Below are 26055 nucleotides of genomic sequence, written 5' to 3' on the forward strand. Positions count from 1 at the left end.
TATGGAGAATTCATTTAGAAACCTCTGTGTGTGATGCGGATTGGGGGCCTGGGGAGGTAGGCAGTTAACTGTGAATAGCTGAGCATCAAGTCCTGTTGTTCCCTAAACAACTGGCTTCGTTTTCCACTTGAGCAATGGTGTTCCTCACAGGTTTACCTTTCTCTGGGAGATCACATCTGTACCCCAGATTTCATCTGTGACTGATAAGAGAATAAATTTCACATCTCTGTCTCCTATCCAGGCATTCCTTCTAAAGCCAGAGACTCATACGCATCTCTCTCAGCTGACATCTTTACCTGGGTATCCCCTAGCAACCTCCAAGACTGCAGGCCAAAACTGGGCTTGTTAACTATGCTCTCTTTGCTTTCTCTGCTCATCAGCCAGTGAGCCCTCTTCATTCACATTTCTCTACATGGAACCATCTACCCATTTACCATGTCCCTGCCATGGAGTCCTCACAGTCACCTGCACTGTTACACACCCCTACACACCCCACGTGGCCTCGGAGGCCTACCTTCTATTTACTTCCCATGTCTTTTTTTGGGGGGAGGGGGTAAAAGATAGATTTATTTATTTATTTCAGAAAAGGGAGGGAGAGAATCTTCAAGCAGACTCCTTGCTGAGTGTGGGGCCCGGCATGTGGCTTGATCCCATGACCCTGAGATGATGGCCTGAGCTGAACCCAAGAGTCAGACGCTCAACCATCTGAGCCTCCAGGCACCTCTATTCCCCATGTCTTTAACTCACACCACCTACCCCCTCTGCTTGTTCAAAGGCCATCTAGATCACCTCACCACAGCATCGCTAAACTATGCTTGTGATTCCTTACTTCTGGTGCCCTTCACACAATGCGTTTTCCAATAGACTAGTTAGATGGATCTTTCTAGAAATGTTAAACTTATCTTCCTTAGCTTTGCAGGCCTTTTGACCATCGCCATCATCGTCCCGTTCCCATGCTCCAGAGGTCATTGCTCATCTGGAGCAGTGGCCTGACTCATGCATCCTCGTACTTTTGCACTTCTCTTGCTCTTCTTGCACTGCCTTCCTGCCTGCCTTTTTGTCAGTTAACTCTTGTTCAAGTTCAAGACTCCATTGAAATATCACTTTCCCTAAGAATCCTTTTTTATCTACTTCTAGCCGCTAGATACTCCTGTTAGTGTTCTAGGTTACATTCATCACACCATTTATCAAGAACAATATAGTTCTTGGTTTACTTGTCTCTCTTCCCAGCTTAGAGTTTTCCTCTTAGGGGGTCCTCAGTGCCCACCAGTATGTCTGAGACATGATTATGTGTTGAATATGCGGCTTGCACACAGATCAGATCTATAATCCTGTATCTGTTAACATTGCTCTGAGATTGCATCTAAAATAACATAGATCTAAAATCCATGAATATAAAAGTAATAGAGGTATGTCTTGATAATACTTCATATGAATAAATGGAAGATACGTACTTAAGAATTTCAAGATAGGGTTCACATGTATTGGATAGGTGGGGGAATTCCCATGAGAAATGGTTAAATAGTATGCCTTCATGATGCCACTAGATCTTCATTTATACAAAAAAATAAAATTATTTCCAAAAAATACTTCTTGGTCTATAATCCGATTTGCTATTACTATATAGAAACTGAAGGGCTAGACCCATCGTGTTCGGTGGAGCCCCAACCCCACTGCGACAGGAGCATATCTCATTTTATCATGGCTTATGAATCTATCCAAAATAAGAACTATAATAAATATCATCTGCCCCGAAAGTAATAGAAGAGATTTATCTAGGTTCATATTCATGTACTAGTAACGTGGTACCCAGATAAATTTGATGATGCCATTCAAAAGGCACCTTTGAAAGAGATCAGAAATTTAAAATTTCTCAGGTGGTTAGGGAGATCTTAAGCTAGCTGAAATCCTGAGCTCACTGGTAATTGAGACTACACTGTGAAAGGCAGTCATATACAGGGGCAAGATTTCTAGTTGGCAAACTTTGAATTGGGCAACTCGACTGATTGGATCCCATCATCCTGGCTGCTCAGAAGTGTTATTGATTGTAACTGATAGTCCTGTGAGGAAAACAAGGAGTTGATTCATGGGCGACGCTATGTGAGAATTCACATAACCCAGCAGAAAAGAGGGATGGGGGCGCTGTGCCTACTACAGCTACAGCGAAGCTCTTCAAATCCTCTGAGAGAGTGGAGGGAATAATTCTGTGAATGTGACAAGAAACTTTGAATTTAGTTTATTAAATTTAATGTTTCATCTTTTCTAATAGCTACCGAAGGTTCTTTCCTTTATAAAAGAAGAGAGAAAAGGGCAAAGTCTATGGTTTCCCTCCTCTACCAAGAGTATGAGTGGCATTACGGCATCACTGTGATCAATTTAGGCTTTCTCGGTATTACCTTCGGAGTCATTAAAGGTTTTGTTGAGCCACGCTTTTCAAGATGGTTGTCTTTTGACACAAATTTCCTCCAGAACAATGGAATCAAAAGGACTATGTTGAAGGATTAAATTTACCTTCACTCTCCTCAAAGATGAGTTTACTATGCCAGCCTACCCCTCTCTATAGAGAGAGAGAGAGAACGAGAGAGAGAGAGAGAGAGAGTGTGTGTGTGTGTGTGTGTGTGTGTGTGTGTGGTGTGTGCGCATGCGCGCGCATCCTCTCCTTGGATGTCTCAAATGACCTAGAGCAAGAAAGGAACACGAGGATGCCTCCCGCCCGCAGCCCTGCCCGGCGTCCGCGCTCCCGCTGCACCTGCCCTGCCCTGCGCTGCGCTGCGGTCCGTGGCTTGCCTTAGAGCCAGCCGCTTGCCCTGTGTCCTGTTGGCTTCATTGCTATCACCGGCTTTTTGGATTACGTCCGTGGCTGGCTGGATTTTCCTTTTCTTTTCATTCACTGTTTGGTGACGCGCTCATTTAATTTCTGTTTAAATTTTGTGTGTCTCTCTTTCTCTCTCCTGGCTTGTGCCCTGTCTGTCCACGCTGTTGTGCTGACTGTCTTCGCTGCTCATTCCCTGCTGCCTCTAGTATCCATCAGGTGCCAGCTGCCGACCTGCGGAGAGTATCTGCTCCCCCTGGCTCCTTCACCACGTGAGTACAAAGTCCGTCCGTTTCAACATTTTGTCTAGCACCCCCCTGTCCTGCTCAGGGTTAGACTCCTTGCCTCCTTTTCCCTCACAGGTCTGCTTCTCAGACAAGGACCCGCCAACCCGAGTTGCCTTCTTTGCCCCTCTGTGATTTGAGATGGAGCTGTCCAGTTCTTTGTGTTCTATTTGTCTCAGTCCTCTAAGGGTTCAGGTGTAGATTTTTGGTGTGTTACTTTAGGGCCCCCAATTGCATGCGGTTGTATAAAATTCCAGACTAAGCATTGGTTTTTATGGAAAGTTTGAAAGAGCCGTAGACCGTGCCAGTATCCGTAACTCAGGGGTGGTGGTGAAGGAGTGTGCCTGCTGCCCTTGACCTGTGAGTGGACTCCTAAAATTATGTGTGGAGTTTCGAGTGCATGCTCATGCATCTGGGCATTATTTGGGTGGGGAATCCAAGGTTGTAATAAAAAATGAATGACCAAAAACGGTCTCTGAGTTAGCAAAACACACTTCATCCATAGTTAATAATTTGTACTTAACGTATTCTATGCTTTTATTTTTTCTGGTGAAAAAAAAATTTTTTTTAGCACTTTGGGATTTCTTTTACATGAAAAAGTTGTTGCCTCTGTCTTACCCTTTCTTCCTCTTACAGATACTTAGCTTTTGTGCTGGTCCAGGTACTGGTCCAGGTGCTTTACTTTAACTACTTAACTAATGACTCCCCCAACAGCCCTACGGCACGTGTAGTATTATCTCCATCCGTGGTCTTGTGGGGAATCTGATGCACAAAGTGGTTCAGGAACTTGCTCAAGGTCACACAGCTAACAAGTGGTAGACTGGGATGCACACGCAGATGGCTTGGCTTCCAAGTTCACACCTTTAGCAATTTACAGTTGGCCACCTTTCATCTATGAGGAACCTGTGTATTTCTTAAGCCCTCGTTGAATCATTGGCTTTTCAAGGAATTCTTTGTTGATTCTCGTTGTATTAGTTATGTTCTCACTGGAGTTCACTATTGATATACTTATTATAGTTCTCAAGGTTTAATGGGTCGGTATTAATTACATTAGCTCTATATGTGGGTGTGTAGGTGTGTGTGTATGTGCATTTGTGTGTGTGTGGTGCACTAGACTTAAGCTACTTGAAATCATTGACCATATCTTCTTGGGAATTTTTGTGTCCCCAGCCCCGATCACAGATCTTAACACAAAGAGTTCTGAAACCAAACAGAGTCGTTGGTTGGCAGAATGAATGAATGAAAGAATACATGTCTAATTGAATTATAGTGTCTATCATTGAGGAATATGCCAAAATGATTCCTAAAGTTCAATCATATAATCCTACCTTCAGACCTAGTCTTATAGATACACATTTATTCATTCATTTTTCTTTAAAATTACTTTGTACTTTGTGCAAGCATTACTTTGTACTTGCTCTGTGTCCACCGTTTTGTGCTTGGGATCTAGAGGTGAGCACAACAGAAAGCTGCCTTCATGGAACTTAAAATTGAGTGGGCAGAAAATCAACAGGAAAATAACATTTAATTTTCAATTTGGAAGTTATTCTGGGGGTATATCCTACATTCTACAGAGGGCCTCTTCAATAAATTGGAGTCCAAGGAATGGCTTTCAGTGATTTTCAGAGGCTGTAGTCACAGAATTCAAAGAATCAAGCATATCAGCGATAGAGATGCATGTGGAATTTGTCCCATTTCTATCACAGTTTTAGTTGTATAATTTAAACAAGGCTCTTTTTAATTGGTACGATGGTACGGTAGACTATCACTATTGTGATAAGGTGTAATAGGCAGAACAGCTAGATGTGGCCACTTTAAAACTTGGATGTTGATCTAAGATATTTTACATCTATATATGATATATTAAAAATTACATATTTTAGATTTTATATTTATATATCTCTGAAATATTTATGTAATAAAACTTAAGAGTACTTTATTTTAATTTTTAATTTTTAATTTATTTTTTAAAGATTTTATTTATGTGGCAGAGAGAGAGAGAGAGCACAAACCAGAGGAGAGGCAGAGGGAAAGGGAGAAGCAGGCTCCCGGCTGAGCAGGGAGCCCGATATGGGACTGGATCCCAGGACCCTGGGATCATGGCGTGAGCCAAAGACTATTTTTAAAAAACCAAACCAACAGATAAGAAAACACTGTCAACTGGGCGCCTGGGTGGCTCAGTCCTTGAGCGTCTGCCTTCGGCTCAGGGCGTGGTCCCCGGGGTCCTGGGATCGAGCCCTACACGCTCCCCCCATGGGAGCCTGCTTCTTCCTCTCCCACTTCCCCTGCTTGTGTTCCCTCTCTCGCTGGCTGTCTTTCTGTCCAAGGAATAGATAAAATCTTAAAAAAGAAAACGCTGTCAAGGAGCCTGGAGAAAAACCCAGGAACAAGCAGGGTGTTTACATATTATGGCAGTGGTTGACCGTTTTGACCCACTCTCGTGCTGCTATTTGCTATTTTCAGCAATGTTAATAACCACATCAATGTTGCTTTGGTCCTCGTGAAAATCAGGACCCCAGTATCTTGGACTAAGCTTGTTTAATTAATTAATTTTTTTTTTTTTTTTTTTTTACTCTCGGTCAGCCAATCTCTGCTCAGAAAAACTCTTCTATAGATGATCTCTTCTGGGGAAAAGCCTCTCTTTCTACTGTTCCTGTGGTAAATGTTGGTTTCCAAAAGCGACTTGCACGGTCTTTCTTTCTCTCTAGCTTTCTAAAAACTTTTTTTGTTTTGTTTTGTTTTGTTTTTGATTGGGAGCAGGTCATGGTGGTAGCAGTGTAATGCATGGGTTATTAGGGATTGCAGCATGCTGCTAATGTCTGTGCACATGGGGAAGTTCATTTTTATACAAAGAATCCTGAAATTTTATTTTTGGTCATATATGACCACATACGAATCCTGAGCCTTATTCAGAAGTATTTAGTGCTTTATCCAATCGAACAAGACAAAACAAATAGACTATTTCACCACAAGTCTTGTGAATGTAGCTTAATGAATTATTGGATCAGTATTTCGATTTAAAAAATCTTTATAATTAAGTGACTTCATAGTAAAGTCCTCGCCGAAGGGCACATATGCACACTGAATTTTATGAATTCATGAATATTATAAATTTTATAAATTCATGAATACTGATGCTAAATGTTCCAACTACCAGCTCCTGTTCAGCTAATGCCAAAAATAACACAAAGTTATATAATTGTAAAACACCTTTCTAGAACTTTTATCCTTCACTGACTGCTTATTAAATTCCATTTTGTGCCTGTTTTCCACTAAAATGAAATAATATAAACCATTTATACCTAATTTAGTTGATTTTTCATCTTTTAAAAAATACTGAGTGCCTTCTTTAAGTACCAGGGGTTCTGTGGGAAAGTGGAGATTTAGAGATTATAAAGCTAAGGTTTCTGTCCTAGAGAAATGGACATGCCAGGGATTGACCTGTTTTGTTGCTTACAATACAATTACAATGCCATGTGGTAAGCCTCCAAGCACAGATTCTGATTGTATTTCCATGTGAATAAGTATTTATTACATTTGTTTTAATTTTTTTAGTATTTAAAATTAACATACAATAATTGACTTTTTGGTATAGAGTTGGGTTAAGATAGAACCAGCACCCTAATCAGGACACGGAGCATTCTACCACACCAGAGAGCTGCCTGTTCCCTGCACCTCCCATCCCAAACTCTGGCAACCACCAATCACTATAGTTTTGTATTTCTGAGATTGCCACATAAATGGAATCATACAATATGTAGCCCCTCGCAACTGACTTCTTTCAACATAACATCTTTGAGATTTATCAAAGTTGTGACATAAATCAATCACATGTTCTTTTTTATTGCTGAGTAGGATTCTATTGTATGGATCCTTTCATTTATTTACCCATTTACTTGTTGAAGGACATCTGGGTCATTTTCAGTTTTAGGTGGTTAGGAATAGAGCTGCTATCAACATTGATGAACACGTTTTGTGTAAATATAAATTTTCATTTCTCTAAGAGGTTAAACACCTAGGAAGGGAATTCCTGGGTCATATGGTAAGGGTATGGTTGAACTTCATAAGAAATTGACAAACTATTTTCTAGAGTGCAAATTTTGCATTTCTACCAGCAGTGTATGAGAGAGAGTTCCAGTTGCTCCACATCCCTGCCAGCCCTTGGTATTGGCAGCACTTTAAATTTTTCATCATTTAATCATTGTAATGAGTGTCTTTTCATTATTTTCCATCTTTTATATCCTACTTGATGAAGCATCTGCGCAAGTCTTTTGCCTGTTTTTAAATTGGGCTGTTTGTTTTTTTTCCTGTTGAGTTTTGAGAATTTGTCATATATTCTGGATGCAAGTCTTTTGTTAGAGATGTGTTTTGCCAGTGTTTTCCTCAAGTATATAACTTATATCTTGTCTTCTCATTTTCTTTACAAAGTGCAAATTATCAAATTTTTCTCTATATGTGTTTTTGGTGTTATATTCAAGAACTCTTGGTTTGGTCCCAGGTCATAAATATTTTTTCCTTTGTTTTCTTCTAGCAGTTATTGAGTTTTACATTTTGCTTTCAGTTCTATGATTTGAGTTAATTTTTGTATAAGATGTGACATTTAGGTTAGTGTTTTCTTTTGTTTTATTTGCATATAGATGTTCGATAGTTCCAGCACCATTTGTTAAAACGACTATTTTTTTCCATTGAATTGCCTTTACATCCTTATCAAAAATCAATTGGATGTAAATATGGGGGTTTATGGATGTATATGGATGGATAGATATCAATTTCTGCAGTCTCTATTCTTTTCCATCGATCTATGTATTTTTGTCTTTGTCAATGCCGTGATCTTTTGGTTATTGTACTTTTATGTTAAATCTTAAAATCTAGTTGTTATTTTTTTCACTTTATTCTTTATTTTAAAAATTGTGTTGGCTACTCAAGTTCCTTTACCTTTCCATATAAATTTTAAAATAAGCTTGCCTATATCTCCAAAAATCCTACTAGAACTTTGGAATTCTGTTGAATCTGTAGATAAACTTGGGGAATGTAGACCTCTTTACTACGACGAGACTTCCAATCCATGAATACTGCATTGTCTCTCCATTTATTTGTTTTGTGCATCATTGTTTTGTAGTTTTCAACATACAGATCTTGCACATATTTTGTTAGATATGTGCCTGTGTTAGATATGTGTTGGTTTTCAATTTTGGTTGCTGGCGTATAAAAGTACAATGGATTTTCATGTGTTGACCTTGTATCCTGGGGCCTTACTGAAGTCACTTTTTAGTTCTAGGAGTTTGGTGGCATCCTTGGGATTTTCTACATAGTCACACTCGTCATCTGTGAATAGGAGTGGTTTTCTTTCTTCCCAGTCCATATTCCTTTAATTTTTTTATTTTGCCTTATTGCAATAGCTAGGATTTCTAGTATGATGCTGATTAAAAGTGGTTACAGTGGATGTCCTTGCTTTGCTTCTAATATTAGGGGGAAATCATTCCATTTTTTCACCATGGATATGATTGTTAGTTGTAGATTTATTTATTAAAATACTTTATTAGGGTGTCTGGAAAGGATTAGGGAGAACTGGAGTTATTTGTCCTCTACATGTTAGAATTTGCCAAGAAATTATCTGGGGCTCAAGGTTTCTTTTTTTCCCTTTTAAACTATAAAGTCAATTCCTTTAGCAGTTACAGGACTCCTCAGGTTTTCTATTTCATTGTAGGTGAGTCTCAGTAGGGTTTTGCTTTTTGTTTTTTGTGTTTTTTTAGTTTTTTGAAGTTTTTGAGGAGTTGCCCATTTTATTCTAGTTGGTAATATATGTAGAATTATTGGTAGAATTTCTTATCTTTTTAATGTCCTTGGGGTCTGCATTGATAGTTTGCTTTTATTCCTGTTATTAGTAATTTGGATCTTCTCTGTCATTCTAATTAAAGGCTTATCCATTTTATTAATTTTTTTTGAAAAATCAGCTTTTGTTTTTATTGATTTTTCACAGTTGTCTTTCTGTTTGCTATTTCATTGATTTATGTCCTTATGTTGTCCTGTTTATGTCTGCATGCTTTGGGCTTATTTGGTCCCCCCACCCCACCCCAGTTCTTTAAAGGAGCAGCTTAATTATTTAAGTAGGCAATTGACTCAATTGAGTTCAGGCCACAAGTTCTGACTTACCTTCTGAGAGTTGTAGCTACCATGTTAATTCTGTTCTCAAAGTCTTTGCAGTGCTATTCGTATCTCTGTCTGGTGTGTATGCACCACCCAGTTACCAGTATGGGATCTGTGTTGTACTATCCTGTAGTTTAGTTCCTAAACTCTACTGTACAGATGCTTAGGGCCAGATTCACCCATTTGCAGCCTAAAGATGAACCTGAGAGTGCACGAACATCTTTATGGAGCTGTTTTCCTGAGCTCCTCCTTCTCTGTTGTCATCCCAGTCCTTTGCTGTTTCCTAGGGCTCACCTTTTTGGTCTTTCAGCGTGAAATCTAAGGTTTTAATTACCTTGCTTTACTGTGTATTTCCTGCAACTGTGTGCATGTCCAGGACCAAGCAATGATATGACAGAAAGAGGGGGGATAAAAGCAATGTTGGTCTATCCCATCCTCTTGAGATCACTGCTTCTTTTATCAGAAAGGAAAGCTCTCTTCCATTACAGTCGTAAGCCCCTGAAGGCCTTTATCAATGATGCTTTGGGGAATGCTGGGGTGTAAGAAATGGTAAGGGGAAGAGACCTGAATTTTTCTGAGCATTCAGAGTCGTTTTTTTCCCTTAAGCCAGACCTCAAGGGCTCTCTGGGGGCTTTCTTTACCTGCATTTGGTGTTCATTTCAGGCTTTGTGCTGTCTGGAGTCTACAGCAGGGTTTATTGGAGGGAAAAAGAAGGGAGAGCTCACCACCATTTGATAGTATTTTATATTCTGATCTTCTTCTCTAATCTGCTACTATCATTTACTTTTCAGAGTTCTCAAATAGCTGCTTTATGAATCCTGTCCAGATTTTATAACTGCATTCACTGCGGGGAGAAAGAATGGTGTGTGCTTACTTACCTTACCCACAACCAGAACTTCTCTACTGCCTTTTAAAAGCAAGGAGCTATGATACTGTATCCCCATCTCTCCCACTGCAGTTTAGTACCATAGCTAAACTCAGCAAAACAAATCTGCAGAGAAACCACTGTATTTTGAACTACAATCAACATATGTTAAATGTAATATGCCATCTTTCCCAACAGTTACAATTTAAACATAAACAAGATATTTCCCACTGCTGAGTTGTGTGGATTTACTTGTTACCTTGGGGAAGGCAGAGTTGGACACAGATCCATGAAAAAAGCATAAATTGTCATGTTTGACTACAAACTGAATATGATTCAGCACTCTAAAATTGGTTTCAATAAATGAAGTCTTCATGGTAAAGGATGAAAGAAAATTGATTTTTGTTCTAAGAAGAGGGGGAGTTTTAGTAAGAGAAAGTGAAATATTTTTGATATGTCTTTTTTTTTTTTTATGGTTCCATTTTGGGTTGAGTTTAAGAATTTTATTGTTGAGAAACTACCAGACTCTTCCGTCTTCATCATTGAAGAAAACATAAAGTGGTCATAGGTAGTTAAACATCTGCATGCTGGCCAGCAAAGTAAACTAGCTGATCTTTGGAAGTGCTTTCTAAAAACGCTGTAATTCTATTCTCCAACTAGTCACATCACATTTTTTGTTTTGACATTTTTACGAATTTGTTGAATGTGCTGTAAAGGGTCTGTTTATTTCGTTTATTTAATATTGGCCATTTAGTTAGAAAGTAAGACTTGATGTGCTTTGTTCAGACCCCTTCTCTTTTCCTTTGTTCTATAACTTCTATTTGCTACAAGCTACACTCTCTGGGAGTAGCAAAAACGTTGCCAAAGTGGAAATTTACATGTACAGCTCTGTAAACTATGAGGGTTACGTGTAAACTAGCCAAGAAGATCCATTACACATACTTTGCCTGAGAATGAGTAAAGCCGATGGTAGCTGACACACAAGCTCTCTTGAGAATGTCAGGATGAAAAGCACTCCTGTCAGACCACTCGAGCCTCCGGAAGAGTGCTTCCTGTCTGGGGCAGAAATCTGTCCAGGTTTTGATTCACAGATTACAGTTTTTAGGTGATAGTTTCTAGACCCCAAAATCAATTGCAAGGATACCAAAAGTGCCTAAGCGCTCAAGAAATTATGAATATATGTGTTGTTAAGGCTCGTTATTACCGTATCCCAGAGTGATTATCTTTGTGTGACGGGATTATGGAAAATGTTTTCTAGGTTTTTTGTATTTTCTGATTGATTTTAGTGAACATGTATTACTTCTGTAAAGGCAGAATATTAAAAGTTTGTATTTTAAAAAGGACAGGAGAGAATGGCTACATTCATAGAACAGGGGGAAAAATGCCATTTGCTGAATCACAGAGTCAGATAGGGAAGCATCAGAGTTGGCCTCAGGCTTGCTGGACTGCAAAACTGTTTGTTCACTGAAGCCCTGAGCAGAGGAAACTGCTAACCCATTTTCTTTCTTTTCTCTTACTCCCAACTGTCACATTTTCTGAGTTATCTTCCTAGTGATTTCACTTTCCACCGTCCAGTTTCTTGACCTTTAGTAATGTCAAAATGTCATGCTTTCCTCCCTTCTTATGGAATCCTCTGTCCTGGTTGCATAAAACAGATATACCAAACTGAGAATTCCAAGGAAAAGTAGGCAAGAACTGCTTGAACTTCATCCCCTACCACTTTTCAAACTTGAGTCCAGGCTGCAGCTTGGATGATGACGGTTTTCTTCCCTATGCTCTGCAACCAAGAGCTTCCCCCCTCCACCTGTGCTTTTATGCCCACTCAGATGGCCAGAGGGGTCTAGGGCCTTAAAGAAAAGGGGCATCAGGAACAGCCGTAGGTCTCTCACTAGGGTGTCTTCCTCCTTATTCTGTAGCGCCCCCATGGTAACATGCTGCTGTTTTGAGGATCTAGGGGGGCTAGATCATTTGTGTGACATTGACCAAGTGTTAACCTCTTTGCATTTTATTAAAAAAGAAATGCAGCGGTTCCCCCTGCATTTCTATTGGCTCTGAAGTTCTGTTATGCTAAAATTCAGGGCATGACCCTAGACTATATGAAAATCTGCCCCAAAGGGATCTGAGACTTGAAGTAGGCAAGACATACCATGGGACATGACAGGGTCATCCTTTATCCTTCGGACTGAGCAGGGAGCCCAGGCCCTGTACTGCTTTGGTACATTTAATTGATGTTTCTTCTTGCTCTCTGCAAGAACACAAGTGGATTTTTTTCATTTAGCCAGAAAGATAGTATGTGTCTGATATTATGCTAATCAGCACCTTGACTTGTGATCAAATTTAATATCTCGATAACTGTTTGTGGTAACGATTGTCATTATTCCCATTCCATAGATGACAAGACTGAGAGTAAGAAATATTAGGAAACTTAACTAAGAGTATATGCCAGAAGGTGATAAAGGTAACACCCAAGGCTTTCTGCTTTGTAGCTGGCATTTAAGACCCTAAACGCCACTGTTGATCTAAACTTTGATCGTTTTCCTGTGTATGTGTTTATTTTCATGAATATGATTTCTATATTTTATTTGGCCACACTAGGTTAACTTCTTATTTTTTAAAGAAAACTTGAAAATAATAACTTAGAATTCAGTTCTGAGTGTTTCAAATGTGTGACTCTTCAATATTACAGGTTTGCAGTTCGAGTGTTATTATAAGAAAAATGTCAGGACAACAAACCCCAGTTAAAAATAAGTTCTAGTCCAGTTAAAGCACCGGGAGAGTCTTTTAAAATGGTCCGTAATGCGTTTGGTCACAGGAGGGGTCATGCCCACAATGATGGTGGACGGATGGAGCCTGTGCGCCTCTCTTAGCAAAGGTAAACACAGATGGCAGCCTCTGGTACGGTTATGTAAGGCATAATACATTTAGGACTCCCTCCACACTTAAAATTATATCTCGTTACTTTTAAAATTTATTTTTGGAGATGAATTATTCAAATGTCTGCGTAGGTGTAGAAACAGTCTTACACTTACGAGTCAGCACTTCTCGTAAAGTAAAAGGTCACTTCAGAACTGAAGGGAATATTTACTCAGGTGTTGTTGGCTTGAGGTGCGGGGCCTGTGGAGGTGAAGGCACCAGTCAGTTTCAGGGGCATGGGGAGAGTTTGCGGGAAGGTTCAGGTACCGTGTGCGCTGCAGGCCCATTGGGCAGGACAAAGGAGGAAGAAAATTTATGAATTTTTGAATTTATGAAAATGTATGAATTTCTTTTATCAAAATAAATTTTAAGAAATCAAAATAAAAAATGACTTTAGAAGTAACATTAGTTCAACAAACACAACACTATATATATATATATACATATATATATTAGATTATGTTATATACCTTGACTTTTAAAAGAAGTAGAAGTTAGATCTGAATATCTTAAACAGTAACATCAAGCCAGCAGAGATTTCCAAGCCAGGTAGGAATTTTGGAAAGTAAAAAATGAGATGCCTCTCATTCTTCTATTTATGTGATCTTTTTAGGATCAGTAGCTGTAGGACTAAAATAAAATGTATTTGTTCTAGTGATTCTCTTGAGTAGGTATCTGTGTGGTTTGCTTGGGCTCCCGTTACAAGTATCACAGACTGAGTGGTTTAAACAACAGAAACTTACTTCCACACAGACTGGAGACTGGGGGCCTGAAATCAAGGTGTTGGCAGGATTGGTTTTCCCTGAGGCCTCTCTCCTTGGCTTGTAGCTGGTGGTTGTCTTCTGGTGGTCTTCCTCCGGTGTGTGTGGGTCTGTCCTAATCTCTTTTTATAAGGACACCAGGCAGATTGGATTAGGGTCCACCCATATGACTTCATTTTAACTTCATTCCTCCTTAAAGACCCTATCTTCAAGTACAGTCACATTCTGAGGTACTGGGGTTAGGAGTTCAGCATATGAATTTCTGGGGGAGAGGGGGACACAACCCAGCCCATAACCATATCATACTAAATAAATTTGACTGAATTTTAGTTTTCTTTTCCTGTCACCAACTGTGTGAAGACTGAACTTTGGATATATGACTTGTATATATGGTTTAATTCTTTAAAATCTTTCTATTAAAAGGTACAAGAAGGGCTAAAGAGTATTGCTCTTTTATTTATAGCAGATTGTTGGTATTAACTATATGGGTACAATAAAGTTGTTGTTGACCTCTCTGGACCCAAATCCAATTTCTGTAAAATGAGGTGGTCAAATAATATAAACTTTAAATTTTCGTTCATATATGAATTTCTGAAGTATTACTGTAATAAAAAGCAACTATAGAAATACAGGCCATACATGGAAAAGGAAGGGAGTAATTTTGCTAGTGTTTGTGAGCAAAAGATTTATTTACAAATGGACTCTCCAAGTAGGGAAAAAAACCCTAAATACTTCTGGAAAGTAGTTATATTTATATCTTAGATAAACCGCAATCTGCAGTGTTATTAATGGATTTAGTGCATTTAGGGAGCAAGGGAAGCGTTTCAGTTTTTACTCCAGTATTACGATAATAACATATCAATAACAAACCTAGACATTTCTTTGGAGCACTCCAAGAGGGTGTTTATTTTGGATTGTTTTGCTGAGGTAGTAATAAAATGCAATGCACATTTCATTTGTAGATTTTTAATTTAATTATACCAATGTGATTTAGCTTCCCAATCTGTCATAATGCCCTGAAACACTTACAGGAAATGAAAAGGAAGTACATTGTTAAAGGCAGAAAGGGAAAATCCTTGTTGATGCTACACTTATTTAGTCCCCAGAACTCATCACATTTCGTGTCAGAAAATGAAATTCTAAAAATGAATTCAGCAAGTTCCAAAGTTGTAGCTAAGATATTTGACTGAAATGAAAGTGGTGTTGGAAGGTTTATAAATGGAACAAAAAGGCCAAAGTTTTCAGCTTTATTTTATAGAGAACTGCAATGATTTTCTTTTTCTTCACCATGTAGACGCTCCTGCTCTCAAGAGAGGTGATTTATGTTCTCTAATTGGGACATAAATCTTTTGGTCTGATGATATTTTGTTGCTCAGGCGAAGTAAAACAATTAAATGTTTCCTTGATGAGAGGGTCTTGGCTTATGAAATGTTAAAGCACTCTCTTCAGTAGAGGCCTGCTCTGTAATGTGCAAGTGCAAAGACAGAGGGAAATGTACAAGCAAATGTACGAGCAAAAGGACCCTGAATTATTTTCATATTCTATCATGACATTCTCAGCCGACACCATTCTTTTCTTTCTCTCTTCCATTATTTTCCTTTTAGTTTTGGTAACTAGTTAATATTTCAACGAATTTGTGTTTGCCCTTCATTATCCAAGGAATTTATTAGTCTAGCACTAAAGGTATATCTTAAGGAGGTTTTTTTTTTTTTCTCAAGTTTACTATCAAGTTTCACAGTTATTTTTGTTGATTAGTAGTTGTAAGGATGAATTATATGATTTTTACAAGTCTTGTTCTAGCAAGGTGTCTTTGTTCTGTCCATCTTTGACACCAACAAGAAGAATGATTTTTAAAAAATTCCCTTGGTCATTGGATTAGGGATTAGAGAATGGTGAGGACAGTTTCTGCCTAACTGGCTAAATTTACTGACTTGGACAGGGGAGTCAGGTTTGGGGACTCTGATTTGCTCGTGGGTCTCTAACAGGGAAGCACAAGGCAGCAGGAGCACATCTGTGCTATGAGTGGGGGGACGTAACTTTCCCCCAGGGATCGGTGGATGAATAGGAAAGAAGTGGTGTCCTCTTCCTCTCCGGGACCGGATGCAGTACCACTGAGTATTCCAGGCCTTGGCAACCCATTGTCAACCTGGAGGGGAACAGGAGTCAGAAGGCAACACCATAAAATGCTAATTACCTAATATGAAAAATGGTTTTGTGAATTTTCTTAAATATCCAGATTTTAAGAAACTATCTGTGTCCTTCCGTAAAACTTTTTATATAGAAAGCTGAAACCATTTAAGGAAGTGCCTCTTACGTAATGCCATTTATTATGAGGCCAATACTTACTTTTTTATTTTCTTGATATAAACCAAATATGGAATCCTGTTCTTACCAAACATGTTTCCTAGGGAGGCAGAACTACTTCCTTCGCTCTGTAGTTTTCAGTAGGAACACATCTGGTAATTCATGTGTTCAATCCTTTCTCAAATAAAGTCAGGTTACGTCTCTCCACCTTAATAAGATGGCCATGTTTATTTTTCACGCCATTATTGCCTCATGCATTTTTGGCTTCTGCTTTGTTGGTTATTTTTACTTAAAAAAATCTCAATTTTAATTTTTTCCTATAGGATCAGAGGCGAAATAAGTGTTAAATATTTTAAAATTGCATGTACTCTAGGGTTGTATTTTTTAAATAAATGTTACCCTCAGTCAAAATGCCACCACTTTATTCATCAAAGTGCATAGGGTTACTAGAAGATGAGAAATTTGCCAGTAGTTATAGCCACATTTAGTCCTTTATGATATATGTGAAGGACCACAGTGTTTTCTTCTGTGAAATGACACTTTTAATTTTTATTTACTTATATATTTTCAAAGAGTTTTTATTTATGTGAGAAAGACAGAGCATTTGAGTGGAGGGACAGGCAATGGGAGAGGAAGAGAATCTCCAGCAGACTCCTCACTGAGCGTGCAGCCCGACCTGGGGCTCCATCTCATGACCCCAAGATCATGACCTGAGATGAAATCAAGAGTTGGACGCTTCATCGACTGAGTCACCCAGGCGCCCCGAAATGACACTTTTTAAACTATACAAATCCCAGTCCTTGCTCTACACACCTTTCCAGCAAAGAAAGTCAGTTTCTTTATCAGTTCCAAGTAAGAACAGGATATTCCAACAGCTTATTATTGCAAACCCAAAGGAAGAGGTTAGCGTTTAAATAGCAAATAAATGTTAGGTTTTCCTTTTGTCTGATACATAGAAATTGAAACCTGAAGTAAAAAAATGTCTCTCTCTCTGAGCACATGAGATCTGAAGCCATTTGTTGGATGGCTTGAGAGTAACATTATCCTCTTCTGTCTCATTGGCTCAGGCCCAGTGGTGCCTTACTCCACTGGAGGTGGTAATTAATGGACCTCTGTACAATCAGAGAAGCAAAAGAATTCTCTAAGCCACTGCAGGCTCTGCTACTAAAAGCCCATATTAGTATTTTATGATAGAATCTTTAGTCATTTTTAATAGCCAGGAAACCTCCATTCAATCGACTTACCTCATGAAGTAGAAATGATTCTCGCCTGATGTGATGAAAGAGTAGCCTTGAGTTCTTATTCCTTTTCCAACTGTTCCTCATTCAGCAGTTTGAATTTGCAGGATTCTATAAAAATGCGTGTTCCCTCTACCTCTGATTTCCATCCCTCTGTATTTCTTGGAGGTATTTGCTTCCTTTGTCTTTCATCATGATATCTGTCCAGCTCCTATACTCTTTCAACATAAAACAGTATAAAAAGAGTAGAAGAGGGAACTTAAGGTCTGAAGCTCCTATAAGTTTTCTGAAAGGGTGTCAGCTCTACTTGCCAATTCAGCAAATATTAGAACAGGAGACTCTCAGGAGATTTAAGCCTGTAGGTGATATCTAATGATAAGTAGAAATTTTTCTCCATTCGTATTAACCAGAGATAAACCAGAGGATCAACCCCATCTGTGAGGATAGCATGAGCATTGAGATTATTTTTCGTTTGTTAGTTTAGTAATGAGAATTGATTTTTCCCTTGAACTGATTTCTGTTGACTGGTCCCCATCCAGTCATGGGGCCAGCGATGCACATTACGTAGGTGGGATGTAGAATGTGGTTCGCACGATTAGGTGGGATGAAGAATGTGGTTCGTTGTCACGGAAAATAGTTCTCATTTCAAAATTAGTAAATCCATATGGGAAGCAGCGGCTTAACAAAGATAGATATGTCTGGGCATCCTGTCCTCAAAGAGCTCGTGATTATGGGGGGAAAATCACCATGCCATGATCACATTTGCATTTCGCACTGACTGCTCAGTCTACAGCACTCAGTCTAGGTGCAAGATGATAGTAGCTTGGTCTGTGGGGGTGTTCCCAGAAGGGGTAGAGAAGCATACATATTTGAACACGATTTGAAGAAAGACGACTAGCAGGGGAGGGAAAGAAGGAGCAGGTGGAAAATCAGAGAGTCTATTGAACTGAAATCCAGAGAAAAGTGCTTCAGGAGTTAACCAGAATGAGGAATGCTACTGAAGGGGGGATTTATTTGAGTGTGGACTGAGAAGTGGATTTAATGAGCATGAGTAAAGGGAAAGGAGAAGGTGAAGACACAGTGTGATCTCATGTAGAGGAAAGTTTGAGGGTCCGTAACTTAAAAAATAGATCTATGATTCCAGTACCCAGAAGTGGTAATGTTATGTATATGTGGGGAGGGGGGGTTCCACATAAAAGTCTCTGAGTTGATGGCTGAGTCAACAATAGCTGTGATGTTCATTATTGCGAAAAGAAGTAGATGGTCAGGAGAACTTGAAGTGTTGACCAAGGCTATTGGCCTGTTCCTTTTCCTTTCAAGCAGAAACAAAGTTGCGATACTCGCCAAGCTGCTTACAGGTGCTCCCGAGTGAAGCCGCTACTAGTTGTCTGTCTTTGCTTCTCCTTTGTATGCCGGGAAGCCGACGCCCAGCACAAGAGACAGTGTGTAATGACCACATACTAATTTCACTCTGCTGCGTGTTCATTTCTTACAATCTCGGAAACATAAAAATGTATTTCAGTAGAAAGCGTGAAAATGTGCATGGCAGTATGTATTTGAAGATCTCCAGAACACTTTAAAAAATTTTTTGTTTCCACTAATTGCATAAAAGTTTCTAATATTTGGAACTTAAAACCTCTTTTTAATCTCTTAGCCATTAAGTCGGCAAATGGTTTCTTGGGTAGGCTTCGAGGTCTGGCGTTTCAAGTTTACATTCTTTTGCCATCGGTGTCTGTAGTTGATTATCCCAGTGACTTCAAACCCAATTCCGACCCGAATGGTAGAAGAAAAGTCAGTACGTTATGGAGAGAGATACAGGTTCTTTAGGAAGAATTTATAAATGCTTAGGGTCATCTAAACAAAGACTAGGGCACTTCCGTCCTGTACCTTCCACACTCGATGAGGGTCAAGCAGAGATGGAGCAGCCATAGATGCGATCGTGGGGTAATAGACCATCAGATGGGATAGCAAGTAGTGACTTAGTGACCATCTAAGTTTTCTCCAACTCTGCAATGCTTTAATTCCATTATCTTATTGGAGATCTAGAGGGAGAGCGGTCTCAGATAATTTGTAACTATGACATATCATATTATCCACCTCACAAATGGATGCCTTCAGTCAAGAACTTCATTAACTTTTTTTGTTGTTGTTGTTGTTGTTTGTTTTTTTAGAGGGATAGAGTGAGCCCAAGAGGTGGGGGAGGGACAGAGGGTGAGGGAGAGAGAGTATTTTTTTTGAAGATTTATTTATTTAGAGAGAGAGTGTGAGTGGGGGGAGGGGCAGAGGGAGAGAGAGACGGAGAGAAGCAGACTCCCTGCTGAGCTCAGAGCCCCACACCAGGCTTGATCTCAGGATCTTGAGATCATGACCTGAGCCGAAATCAAGAGTCAGATGCATAACTGACTGAGCCACCCGGGGAACCCCAACAATGTCTATTGAAAAAGAATTAACAACCTTTAAAAGTACTTCTCAGTGTTGCAAGTGGGGAAAAAAAGTACTTTCTCTGGAAGAACATGTCGGACAGTGGGAGCTCATGATTGCTGTTAATGTGATTTTGGTTTATCTTTGGTTCCAAATTCAAAAACTCCTTTAAAATTTTTTTTCACATTTCGGAGGCATTGTTCTCTACTCCAGGCAGAAGACAACTGAATTATAAGAGTTCTCTCTGAACTCGGCAGGTGTCAGAAATCCATTTTAAATCTCTGCTCAGAAGCTTTGGTTCAATTTGGTTTTACTGCTCAATGCAAAGGGGCCCACTTGGATGTGTTTTTGGATAGGTTATTGTCAGTGGCAGCTTGAAAATGTCCCAGGGTAAATTGCAGCAATTTCTAGGAAGTTGCTAAGGAAGCTATTGAGTATAATTATATCTAAATAAGACCCAGCTTGATAGCTGATGAAAGGATGTGGTGCGGTTTAAGTGTTTCTGGTTCATTGTTATTTAATTGAAGAACAGGCAGTCCTGAAATGGTATACATACTTTTCTGGTAGGGACATCTACCATTTGTATGTTCTTTTCTTTTTTTTTTTTTTTAAAGATTTTTTATTTATTTGTTAGACAGAGATAGAGACAGCCAGCGAGAGAGGGAACACAAGCAGGGGGAGTGGGAGAGGAAGAAGCAGGCTCATAGCGGAGGAGCCTGACGTGGGGCTCGATCCCATAACGCCGGGATCACGCCCTGAGCCGAAGGCAGACGCTTAACCGCTGTGCCACCCAGGCGCCCCTGTATGTTCTTTTCTATCTGTGCAGATCCCCCTAGAGATAAAAGGCGAAGGGGTATAATCCAGCATGGATTTACCTCCACATCTTGGAGAGCTGGATGGAAAAAGGACAGAAATGGACAACCCAATCAGGGTTTGCCCTAGGGCTCACAAAGAGAAAAATGGCTATGGAAAGGCTCAGATGATGTCAAACTGTGCTAAAGGGCCATGCGTTGTCCCAGAGGAATTCAGCTTTCCTGCATTTCATTCATTTATTTGTTTAAAAACATTTATTGTAAACAACGTGGGCCAGACTCTTAGGTGCCGGAGTTGTAAGGAAGAGGAAGAGTCTTTTGTGCTATGACTTCACACTGAAGTCCATTCATAAAACAAGGGCCAGTTCAAATGAATCCTATTAAAGATTGGTTAGAAATATACTTTATTACATCGAGGTTATGATCAGGTAGAATCTCACGTTTATATTGCTCGAAACAAATTAAAGCAATGCATCACCATTAAATCAGGCCTGGAAGGAGAAAGACAGACAAAGTTGTGACGTTTTCTGCCTTGCAAGGGAAAACTAACTCTTTATATATGAGTAGCAAATTCCTGGTTAAATTATAGTTCATCGTAAGAATCAGTGAGTCTACATGAGCGTTTTAAGGGGCAGGCCTTACCCTGAAGCATTTAAAAATGTTAATGAAAATTGGACATTTACAAAGTACAAAATGTAGAGTAATTATATAACTTTAAGGGCCTCCTGTACCATGAATGAGGATTTATATTCCTAGTATCTTTAAGATATCTTGCAAACATTCACGGCCCCCACTTGCTTTCTCATGCCACAGACTACAGATAGCTACCTAACTCTGGATCTTTGTCTCCCCGACCGTGTCATCAAACTGTCATTCTGATAGGGTTTGGTATCTTCTAACTGCTACTTAGAGCTGTGACTCTGGCTTCCGGTATGATATTATCTGGGATTCAATTTTTTAAAAAGAGGCTTATGGAAGTTGAAGCATCAGAGTTTTAATAAAAATATAGCAACAATTTACTTAACACTATTTACCAGGGATGTGCTAACTGCCTTACATGGGTTTTCTCATTTTTTGCTCACATATTTCTCTCATCAGTTCCATTTGCAAATCAGAAAATGCTTTAGCCAAGGTAACTTCAGAGTTCTCAATGTCAAACACGTATTAATTGACAGAGTTCAGATTGGAACTAAGATTTTTTCTGAGTTTGTGTCTTGCGTTACACACTGTGTTATAGTGTCTTAATATTAAAGGATATTATTCCCAGATGATTCATGTTTCCAATGAAAAGAAGAAATTATGGGGTGTTGCTGGCCTTGAGGTGACCCTAGGGAACAAAAGCCCCCAATTCATTCTCTTCGTCCCTAAGCGGTATCCATGTGAGAAGTTTGGCATGAGGAGAGTGTGTTACGAGGACTGAGAGAAAACTTCGTAGTAAGGACGGTGTCAGTTGAATAGCAGTGAGTGTTCTGGGAGTTGTCTAGATGGGGATCCACCTCTCCCCTCCCCTGCATCTCAGGGTAACAGGCATGTGTAATGTGAACACGGGAAGGTGTGTTCTGGAGCCCAAGTGTGTGAATTTAATGAGATGCTTTATGGTAGTTCTTGAGGGAGTTGTCATGGGGACATTTGGGAGTTACGTTCAGAGCCATGAACTTCCAACATGCACAAAAAACTCAGTCTTGACATTTCAGAGGAAATTTGTGAGGAGGTGATAGGTTGAGGTCACTGTCCTGATTTCAAAGGGAATTCCAAGATTGCTGAGGCCCTTTTCAGAACCTTGAGTGAGTCCAAGGAAGTCTGGTTTAGAACCCCTTCTACAGAGCCTACATCAGTATCGGAATAGTTGGTGGTAGATGTTGGCATGGAGGCAGATTCATTTTTATCCAGGATGTTCATCTCTTCTATGCTCTACTAACTTTCTTGGGAAAATCTAATTTTAGAAAACTAATGGCACTGCTATTCCCCAAACTCCAAGGAACAGCTTTGTCATCGTCCACCTCCATTCAGCCACTAATGGCACATTAATATATTTTGACATAAAGGGACACAATTGAATTACTTGGCTTTCACTTAATATCTGTGTATTTTATCTTTCCCACCTTCTAGTTGTCTGTGTTCATGTCATTGCTTGGCCTGTAAAATACCTGTGGGAGAAGGTCCAGGAGAATGATGGCCCTACTCAGACTAGAAAGTTTCCCCTGAGAGGAAGCTCGGCGGCTGGTCAGAAGGGCCTAGGGCAGTCCCAGCACACACCCTAAACTTCTTCCGCTCCCCAGCAGCAGATGCTGTTGTTTATTAGCAGAACCTTATGTAGGGGAGTGATTTTCAGAATGATGATTATACTGATAGTAGCTAGTGTCTACTGAGTACTTACAATGTGCCAGGCACTTTTCTGTATTGACTCATTTAATCCTCCTGGTAACTCTGGGAAGTGGATCCTGTTCTTATCTCTACATTACCCAAGAGGAACCCTGAAGCACAGGGTTTCCTGGTTAGCCAGTAGTTGGAGGAAGTGTACTTCACATCAGGCAATCTGACTCAGAGCCTGAGCTCTTCCACTCTGCTGAGCTGCCTACTCTTTACACCAGGATCCAAAAGATTTCAAAGCAGATTCCCATCATGGACCCCGTGATTGCCCTAAAATTTGCGGATGACCCCCGACATTTGATAGCAGGCCAAACACCAGGTACCTTCGTCAGAAGAGTGGGTTTAAGCAGGCTGCTGCTGGTGGGAACGTGGGATGCGTTGCAGGTCGTCAGGAACAGATGGGCACTGACAGCGAGAGAATGAGTGTATAAGAAGGTGGGATGGGGGAGAATGCCAAGCAGTTACTGAGTCTGCATTTTCTCGTCTCCTGCCTAGCCGATTGCTCTGGAGGTGAACTGAGATAATTTATGAATTCATTTGGATTCTGGAAAGTTCCATTCAAATGACAGTTCCTGTTGTATGTCCATGGTGTACCACCTGTAAGGAAGATTGGTGGAGGCTGTGGCTCAGGAGGCAACACTGTGTGGCTGGAATTGCTGGGCACAGACACAAAGCTGGGAGGTGGAAGCATGTGGGCAGGAAGCAGGCACGGATGGACCATGAGAAAGGCGGTACACAGTGGTTGGCGAGTGGGGAGCTCCTTGGGGAAAGGCATACAGGGACTGGTCTGTAGTCATTCTCTGAATCCTATTTTCTACTCTACAGCTACTGCTGGAACTAGGTCTTACTTCAGCCCGCTGGAGAATGCTAAAGCTCACTGTCAATTGACCTACTGTCATCTCAAAGTGTAATTAAGTTGAGCTTTTTCAACCTCTGTCCTCCCCATCTCCCATCAGAGGGTATGGTGGGCCACCACCTTCTATGCTTCCCGCTTCCGTCTTACCTGAAGTGTTTGTGGGGAAATATTTCTTAATTACAATCTTTTCGGGTCACTAGGGTGAACTTGAAAATAAAAGGATCAGACCCGCCTTAATTTTGGGATGAGCATCTGGTACAAACACTGTATGGTCACTGTTAATGGCTTAAATTCTTTCCTATTCTTTCCTATCTACTCACACCTAATACCTGACATTCTTTGCTGTAACTTATTTTTCCTCTGGTTCTGAGTTATCATTTATTTACAGATTGACATAATTTTAAAATCTTTTTCTGAAAAGGATGATGCTTGGTGTAAAATAATCCTTAAATCCCATTACGTAGAGATAACCGCCTGGGATAGCTTGCTGAACATTCTCTCCAAACACTTGTGTACATAAACAAATGCCGAAATTCCACAGTTTACATGAAGAAGTTCTTTCCAGATATAATTTTCCGTGATTTTTTTTCACTTCACAATGTTATAGTGAGACTTACCTCTAAACAAATATAGATTTACACACTCATTGTAATATTTGCCCGGTGTTCTCTTGTTTCAACGTACCACAGTTTACTTACCTCTCCCCCAGTTGATTGTGTATTGATAAGAGTCTGAACACCATATAAAGATCATTTGACATTGTTAATTCTGGATCTATGGTTTTGCTGTCACATCCATGGGATTCTTGACATCATATAATAAAATAAGCATGAAACCAATGAATGAAGAGTCCAAGACTCAGCTCCCGGTTCTGCCACTCAGTAGCTATGTGACCATAAAATCACTTTACCTTTCTAAACCTCAGCTTCCCTGTCTGTAAATGATGGTAAGGGTACATGTGATATTTCAGGCAAAACATGCCTTCAAATCCTATTTCCCATCACAACTTATACCCGTTTTATTTATCAATGCCTGTTCCCATGTCCAGCACAATGCCCAATACAAAGTTGGACACCCAACAGACACACTTTGAATGGACTAGTCCATTGATTTGTCTTCTCAAAACTCCCTCAGAATTATCCATCTTGTCATTTCATATTGGCTGAGTTTTTAACCCAGTCAACCTCAGACATTTTTATTTGTCTACTATTTCTTTTTAGAATTTATGCACTTGGATCTAAATATCTTTGTGAGAGAGGAGGAAGGGAATTATGTATGGGTGTGCACATATGTATCCATATGGATCTATATGTTGTTTTGGGGGGTATTAGAGTGGGACTCTACATGGACGGAGTTACTATACTTTGCCCTAAGATGAGGTATTAGGCAAGAGGATGAGATTAAATTATGTTTTCCTCCTTCCAGAGTTGCATGTGTGTGTTTGAGGTAGGGGTCACTGTATCCTGACAATATTTTATCACTCCCTCCTTCTATCTATCTTTTTCTTCTTCCTTCCAACTCTGTCTTCCCTTTCTTTCCCTTTTCCCTCTTCTAGTCCTTTCCTTCTTTACTGAAACGAATAGAAGAGTAATGCTGTTCTTTCTACTTTGGTCAATAGTGACTTTTATCCCATAACACAAGAAAGGAGAAGCCATCCTGTATTTGCTAAAATTATCTGAACCAATGAAATCTAAATATAAGATAATACTGAAGGACAAGTGTCCAGGATTGTGTTATATTAATACATTGAAGAAATGCATTGCTCCATAGTGGTGATGATGAAAAATTGTTTGACTCAACTAATGCCAATGATTAAACTACTTTGAAAATATTATGTACAATCCAAGGACATCTTGTGAGTGAACAGGATGCTTCAGAAAGCTGGGTGCTACGCTCTCTTAATTGTTTAACATGTATCCTGACCCAGTTTGGATTGAGTTCTTTCAAAATGAATTACAACTTCATTCCCTTTCTAAAGAAGGTACATTATACATATTTTTAAATTTTTTCATCATTTTGGGGCACTCAGAATCACCATCACAGGCAGCATTTATTGTCATAAACTTTGAGAGGTGCTCTCAGACTGTTGGGGTACGTAGAGGTATTTTGATCTCAATCCTGTGCTTTCTCAATTCTTGGTCTGCTTTTTAGAGGGTTTTTTGTTTATTGTTTTTGTCTCTTCTGAGGGTCAAACTGCTGTATTTGGTGGATAGGGGCATATTGTCCTAGAGCAGTTTTTACAGCTCTATGCTATGTCTCACTGTTTCAGATT

General features: G+C 39.7%; 1 protein-coding gene across 2 annotated transcripts in view; it reads left to right on the top strand.

Annotated features, from left to right (window-relative positions):
• Positions 1-26055, top strand: part of DGKI (diacylglycerol kinase iota) — a 422277-nt gene that overhangs the window by 272854 nt on the left and 123368 nt on the right. The gene's annotated exons all lie outside the window — the stretch shown is intronic.

Source organism: Ursus americanus, chromosome 3 (assembly GCF_024610735.1).
Source record: "Ursus americanus isolate L20-20 chromosome 3, mUrsAme1.1.p, whole genome shotgun sequence".
Classification (NCBI taxonomy): Eukaryota; Metazoa; Chordata; class Mammalia; order Carnivora; family Ursidae; genus Ursus; species Ursus americanus.